Consider the following 7470-nt stretch of genomic DNA (forward strand, 5'->3'; position numbering starts at 1 on the left):
TCACGAACTGAAATGGATGTCCGAAACTGTGCATAATCCTTTCCTAGACCATTCAAGGTCACGGAAACTAAATCATCATCTTCCACTGGCGACCCAATGGAAGCAAGTGCATCTGCAATCTTCTTCACCTTCATGTGGTAGTCGTTGATGCTCATACTTTCTCTTTGCACATTATGCAACTCTTGCTTGAGCTGCATTTTCCTGGCTTGCGTATTTGTGCTATACATTTTTGACAAAGTATCCCATGCCTCCTTTGGCGTACTTGCATCCTGAATATGCACAATCATAGAGTCTGAAATACTGATAGACAGCCAATACATAACTTTCCTGGCTCTCTCATGCCATGTTTTGAATGCCTGCATTTGTTGTTGATTGGGAACATCAGGAAGAACTGGTTCTTCTTCATTTCCCACAACAAATTCCCAATATCCTTTTCCCATAAGGAAATTCGTCATTCTAAACTTCCATGCCTGGAAGTTGTTCTTGTCAAGCTTTTCAGTGACAATCTGTGAAAGAGAATCAGACGCCATTACAGAATACTGCAAGAAATTCTGTCACTGCAAAAAACACAGCTTCACCCTCACAAGGGCAAATCTGCAAAACTGGCGAAAGTGGTATTTGACCACACAGTCACTTCCTAGTGACGATTTTGCATAAACAGGAACCAAGGATGATTCTGAAACTCCCAATGTCTCTACGCACAAGCATACGATGCAATTTCTACAGTAACTTTTCACCGACCTGTAGAACAGTGGTCGCACAGCATAAAACTAAGCCTTTTCCTGAGTGCGTGCAGAAAACTTCCGTCTGCAAAACAGGCCCCGAAATGGCCTCAAATCAAAAAAACAAGGTCGCCGAGGGCTAAAGCCCTCACCCGTAGCATATACTGCCCTCTTGCTTCACCGCGAAGGGCGTCTCAACCTGAGACAATGCACTCCTGCAATTTCCGGCTGTGCTACCTGTAGAGATCTGCTCCCAATACAGAAAATGAAAGCAACACTGCTCCTCTTACCAGACCACCGCGAGCTTGGCTTGCTTTCTTGAGCTCCTTACCATGAACCTGGCTCTGATACCATGTCAAGATTGTGGGAGAGAAGGAAGGAGTCTCGCTTGAAGCTTTCTTGCTTGCACAATGGGGGAAGACACACAAGGGTGGAGGCTGAAAACAGTTTTCCTCTTCTTAGTTGTGTAAGCCAAAAGAACTCTAATACAAAGAAATAGAAGAACCCTCTATATGGGTCTCAAACCAAACTCAACTAACTAAGGTGGCATACTAACTGAGCCACAAACTAGAGTAGATAAGGATAGCTATCATGTAGCTATTATTCATGGGCGGTGTACCAACCGCGTCTGCAACTGACAAGTCGGTGACATAAATACACAACGGTCACCCTGGCGTATCACGAGTGGAGCTCGATATCTCAATATCGGAATCCTAAGGGTGAGCTAGTTACAACACAAGGAGAAGTAGGTAAACCAAAGATCCACCTAGCTAAGAGGCAACACGAATAGTTCAAGGAATAAGGAAGGGATTATCCATCTACCTGATCAAGCTAAACAAACCAGATCAGGTGTAGAGGATGACAACGGAGAACCATCATGGTTAAAGGAATACATGGATGTGTTCCCAAAAGAATTGACTAAATTACCACCACCTACAAAAGTGGATCATGAGATTAATCTAATGCGAGGAGCTACACCAATTACAAAAAGGCCCTACAAGATGTCCATTCTTGAAGCCATTGAGTTAAAGGAACAACTCAAATAGCTATGGACCAAGGGTACGTACGCCCCAGCAGTTCTTATTGGGGAGCTCCAGTCTTGTAAGGATGGTACACTTCGATTATAGAGGTTTGAACCAAGTAACCATCAAGAATAAGTACCCCATTCCAAAGATAGATGAGTAAATCAATTGCAAGGAGCAAAATCTTCTCCAATATTTATTTGAGGTCATGGTATTATCAGATCCACGTCAAGGATGAGGATATTCCAAAGATGGCATTCAATACCAGATATGGTCATTTTGAATTCACAGTAATGTCTTTTGGATTGACTAATGCCCATGCCACCTTTAACAGGCTAATGCAGGACATTTTTAGACCATACCTTGATGATTTCATACTTGTCTTCTTTGATGACACCTTAGTTTATTCTAAGGAAGAGGGGGATCATGAATCCCGAGTTTACATCATCCTTGACACCATGAGGACTCATAAGCTCTATGTTAAGAAGAAAAAGTGTGCCTTCCTCAAAAGGAAAATTGAATATCTTGGATTTATTGTGTCAAATGAAGGAATCTCTGTAGACCCTACCAAGGTTAAGAATGTCCAAGAGTAGTTTTCACTGTCTACTATTAAAGAAGTGCGTAGCTTTCTTCGATTAAGAGATTGGTACAGGATCTTCATTAAAAAAATACTATGCTTTAATCACAGCACCCCTCACAAATTTGCTGAAGAAGCAAGTTGCCATAGTGTGGATGCCCTCTGAACAAGCAAGTTGTGATAGCACAAATTCTAAAGCTCCCTAATTTAAGCAAGGAATTTGAAGTTGTCACAGATGCTAGCTCACTTGCACTAGGCTCTGTACTAATGCAAGAAGGTCATCCTATAGCCTATTCCTTACGGAAGCTAAAAACCCATGAAAGGAATTATGCTAGCCATGACCTGGAGCTGCTAACAGTGATTCATTCCCTCAAACTTTGGTGACATTACTTGCTTTGTAACAAGTCTTCTTCGATCACGGACCATAAGAGCCTTAAATGGATCTTAACCCAGACTGGCCTCAACATGAGGCAACGTCGTTGGATAGAAATTCTGCAAGAGTATGATTTTGAGATCAGGTATCAACTTGGCAAAGAGAATGTGGTCATTGACGCCCTAAGTTGCAAGGCATTCCTGAACTCTCTTATCATGGAGGAACGCTCAATGGCCGAATCATTGGCAACTTGTTGAGATATCGAGCTCCACTTGTGATATGCCAGGGTGACCGTTGTGCATTTATGTCACCGACTTGTTAGTTGCAAATGCGGTTGGTACACCGCCCATGAATAATAGCTAGATGATAGCTATCCTTATCTACTCTAGTTCGTGGCTCAGTTAGTATGCCACCTTAGTTAGTTGAGTTTGGTTTGAGACCCATATATAGGTTGTGCAAGCAAGAAAGCTACAAGTGAGACTCCTTCCTCCTCTCCCACAATCTTGACATGGTATCAGAGCCTTGTTTGTGGTAAGGAGATCAAGAAAGCAAACCAAGTTCGCGGTGTTCTGGTAAGAGGATCAATGTTGCTTTCATTTTTCTGTTTTGGGAGCAAGTCTCTACAGGTAGCACAGCCGAAAAGTGCAAGAGTGCATTGTCTCAGATTGAGACTCCCTTTGCGGTATAGCAAGAGGGCAGTATATGCTACGAGATATGGCTTTAGCCCTTGATTGCTCTGTTTTTTTAATTTGAGACCATTTTGGGGCCTGTTTTGGAGGCGGAAGTTTTTTGCACACACTCAGGAAAAGGCCCTGTTTTATGCTGTGCGACTATTGTTCTACAGGTCGGTGAAAAGTTACTATAGAAATTGAATCGTATGCCTGTGCTTGGGAGTTATAGAATCATCCTTGTTGCCTGTTGATGCAAAATCGTCACTAGGAAGTGACTATGTGGTCAAATACCACTTTCGTCAGTTTTGCAGATTTGCCCTTGTAAGGCTGAAGCTGTGTTCTTTGCAGTGACATAATTTTTTGCAATGTTCTGTAATGGCATCTGGTTCTCTTTCATAGATTGTCAATGAAAAGCTTGACAAGAACAACTTCCAAGCATGGAAGTTTAGAATGACGAATTTCCTTATGGAAAAAGGATGTTGGGAATTTGTTGCAGGAAATGAAGAAAAACCAGTTCTTCCTGATGTTCCCAATCAACAGCAAATGCAGGCATCTAAAGCATGGCATGAGAGAGCCAGAAAAGTTATGTAATGGCTGTCTATCAGCATTTCAGACTCTATGATTGTGCATATTCAAGATGCAAGTATGCCAAAGGAGGCATGGGATACTTTGTCAAAAATGTATAGCACAAATACGCAAGCCAGGAAAATGCAGCTCAAGCAAGAGTTGCACAATGTGCAAAAGAAAGTATGAGCATCAATGACTACCACATGAAGGTGAAGAAGATTACAGATGCACTTTCTTCCATTGGGTCGCCAGTGGAAGATGATGATTTAGTTTCTGTGACCTTGAATGGTCTAGGAAAGGATTATGCACAGTTCTAAACATCCATTTCCGTCCGTGAAAGATTTCCTGATTTTGAGGAGTTGATTTCTTTTTGAGGAGCAGAGAAATGGTGGTGCATCTTCTTCAGGAGGAACTTCAAAAGAAGCTGTCTTCTACTCAAATGCTGGAAGAGGTAGAGGCAGAGGTAGAGGAGGCCGATTTGGAGGCCGTGGTAGAAATCAGAATATGCAGCAAACTCAAGAAAACCAGTCCTATGGAGGAGGACGTGGTAACTCTAGAGGTAGGGGGAGCCAAAGAGGTGGTGGTGGATGGCAAAGAGGCCAAAATGCAAACATCAATGTTGAATGCTACTACTGTGGTAAAATGGGTCATATGGCTAAAGACTGCTATAAAAAGCAGAATGACATCATGAATGGAAAATTGCAACAAGGGAATTATGCATCTTCTAGTAGACAGGGTGATGACAGAAATGAGCACTTGTTTATGGTGTAGCACATGACCAATTCTGTGATAAGTACAGAAGAAAGAAACGATGTGTGGTATGTTGACTCAGGTGCATCAAACCACATGACTGGTCATGCAAAATGGATGCAGGATGCAAGGAAAATGAAAAAACCAGGATTTGTGGAGACTGGTGATGATACTACACATCCTATTATGTAGATTGGAAAAATTCATTTGTCTATGCATGATGGAAAAAAGAAATACATGTCGGATGTATTTCATGTCCCGAATATCACGAAGAACCTGGTTTCTATTGGTCAAATGGTTGAGCAGGGCTTGCAGGTCAGATTTAATTCTCATGGATGCTTTGTTGAGGATATGAAAAATAAAGGTCGTTTGATAGCAAAAGGAAAGAAGAAGGGCAGAATGTTTACGTTGGATGCAGACATGCTTGAATTGAGTGCAGCAATGTTTGCACATGGGACCGGTGTAGTTGCAGATATTGATATCTGGCATAAACGCATTGGTCATGTTAATGTACAGCGACTTAAATCAATGCAAGCCCAAAATATTATTGCAGGATTGCCTAAATTCAAGGTTGTAGAAATGCATAAGGTACGTGAAGCCTTTCAATTTGGAAAACAGGAAAGGAAACCATTTCCTAGACATGTTCAAGAGAGTAAGAAGCCATTGGAATTAATCCACTCTGATGTGTGGACTACTAAAGCTGCATCTATTGGAGGCTGTCATTATTTTGTCACTTTTATTGATGACTATAACAGAAAAGTTTGGGTGTATTTTATAAAAAGGAAAAGTGAAGTTTTTGGGCATTTCAAAACTCTTAAAGCTATGGTTGAAAAAGAAATAGACCTACTAATAAAATGCCTAAGGTCAGATGGAGGGGGAGAGTACCTCTAAAATGAGTTTGCAAGATTCTTGCAGGAGCATGGCATAAAGCAGCAATATTCATGTAGTCATACCCCACACCAAAATGGAATTGCAAAAAGAAAAAACAGGCATATTGGAGAGGTATCTCATGCCATGCTCAATGAAAAGGACCTGCCAAATTTTTACTGGGCTGAGGCAGTTGCTACAGCAGTCTACATAATGAACAAGATTCCCACTGCAGCAATAGATGGCATGACTTCGGAGGAGAGGTATACTGGTAGAAAACCAAATATTTCTCATTTGAAAATTTTTTGTTGCATTGCCTATGTTCATGTGCCAGATGAGTTGAGATCCAAGTTGGATCCAAAAGCTGAGAAGTGCATCTTTATTGGTTACTCTCTGCACAGAAAGGGTATAGATGTTATAACCCTTCTACTCGTAAGTTTACAGTGAGCAGAGATGTTGTTTTTGATGAGATGAGTAGCTGGTATAAACTAGTAAATGTGATTGATAATATAGATGCACAAAATGGTAATGCTGCACAGAATTCACAGCAGCAGTCACAAGATATTAGTGGACCTGGAGTGTCCTCTAGCAGTGGTTCACATTCTTCGCCATGGACAGGCAGATTGAGATCAGGAGAATCTTCTCAAAGCAATGCAAATAGTGGTATGCAAGTTTCACGAAAAGGAAAAGAGAAGGTAGATCAGTCCATGTTTGATGTGAATGCAGGTCACTCTTATGTGGATGGTGAATCAAGTGGCTCAGAACAGAGCATTGATGATGAGTTGGGTATTCCTTCTATTGTTATACCTGGAGTAAGGAAGACTAGGGATGTTTTGAGAGCACCTGGGAGTGAACCTACTTTGCGCAAGTCTACCAGAGCTAGGTATCCTATGGATAGGCTGAAATATGATGGATTTACAGCCATTCACTATGCCTATATGGTCAAAGTGATACAGGAACTAGAACCGACTTCTTTTAAGCAAGCCATGGGAAAAGAAAAATGGGAGAAATCCATGGATGAAGAAATGGATGCCTTGGAAGAAAATGCTACATGGGAATTGGTACATTTTCCTAAAGATAAGAATGCAATTGGTTGTAAATGGGTTTATAAGGTGAAGCACAATGCAGATGGTTCTGTGAACAGATACAAGGCAAGATTAGTAGTGAAGGGTCAGTCCAGTTGCAAGGATGGCAACCATAAGAGGAGTCATTGCTATGGCTACATCAAATGGATGGTCTTTACATCAGATGGATGTAAAGAATGCCTTCTTGCATGGTGATTTGCAAGAAGAGGTCTATATGGAGCAGCCACTAGGTTATGTGCATGCTATTCATCGTGAGTTTGTTTACAGGTTGAAGAAAGCCTTGTATGGCTTGAAGCAAGCACCTAGAGCATGGTCTGACAAGATAGGACAGTATCTTGTCACTATTGGCTTTCAGATTTCCAAGGCTGATTTCTCACTTTATGTGAGAAAAACAGAGAAATGTATTATGCTACTTGTCATTTATGTTGATAATTTGATTATGACAAGTGATAGTGATGAAGATATCCTTCATGTGAAAATGCTATTGAAGCAGAAGTTTGAGATGAATGATTTGGGAGAGCTGCGTTATTTCTTGTGCATTGAGGTGATTAGATCACCAAGTGGGATACGGCTCTTGCAGAGGAAGTATGGATTGGACATGCTGTCCAAATATGGGATGACAGGCTGTAAGCCTATTCCAGTTCCTTTGGCGTAGAATGTGAAGCTGAGCGTAGATGCAAGTGAGCTTCTGGAAGACCCTACTATGTACAGATGCATAGTAGGAAGTTTGATTTATATGACTATTACCAGGCCAGATTTGAGCTATGTTGTTGGATTGGTAAGTCAGTTTATGCAGGCTCCAAGGAAAACCGCATTTGGATGCGGCTAGACGCATA

Source organism: Lygodium microphyllum, chromosome 11 (assembly GCF_053477565.2).
Source record: "Lygodium microphyllum isolate KBCC chromosome 11, Lygodium_microphyllum_v1.1.10, whole genome shotgun sequence".
Classification (NCBI taxonomy): domain Eukaryota; kingdom Viridiplantae; phylum Streptophyta; class Polypodiopsida; order Schizaeales; family Lygodiaceae; genus Lygodium; species Lygodium microphyllum.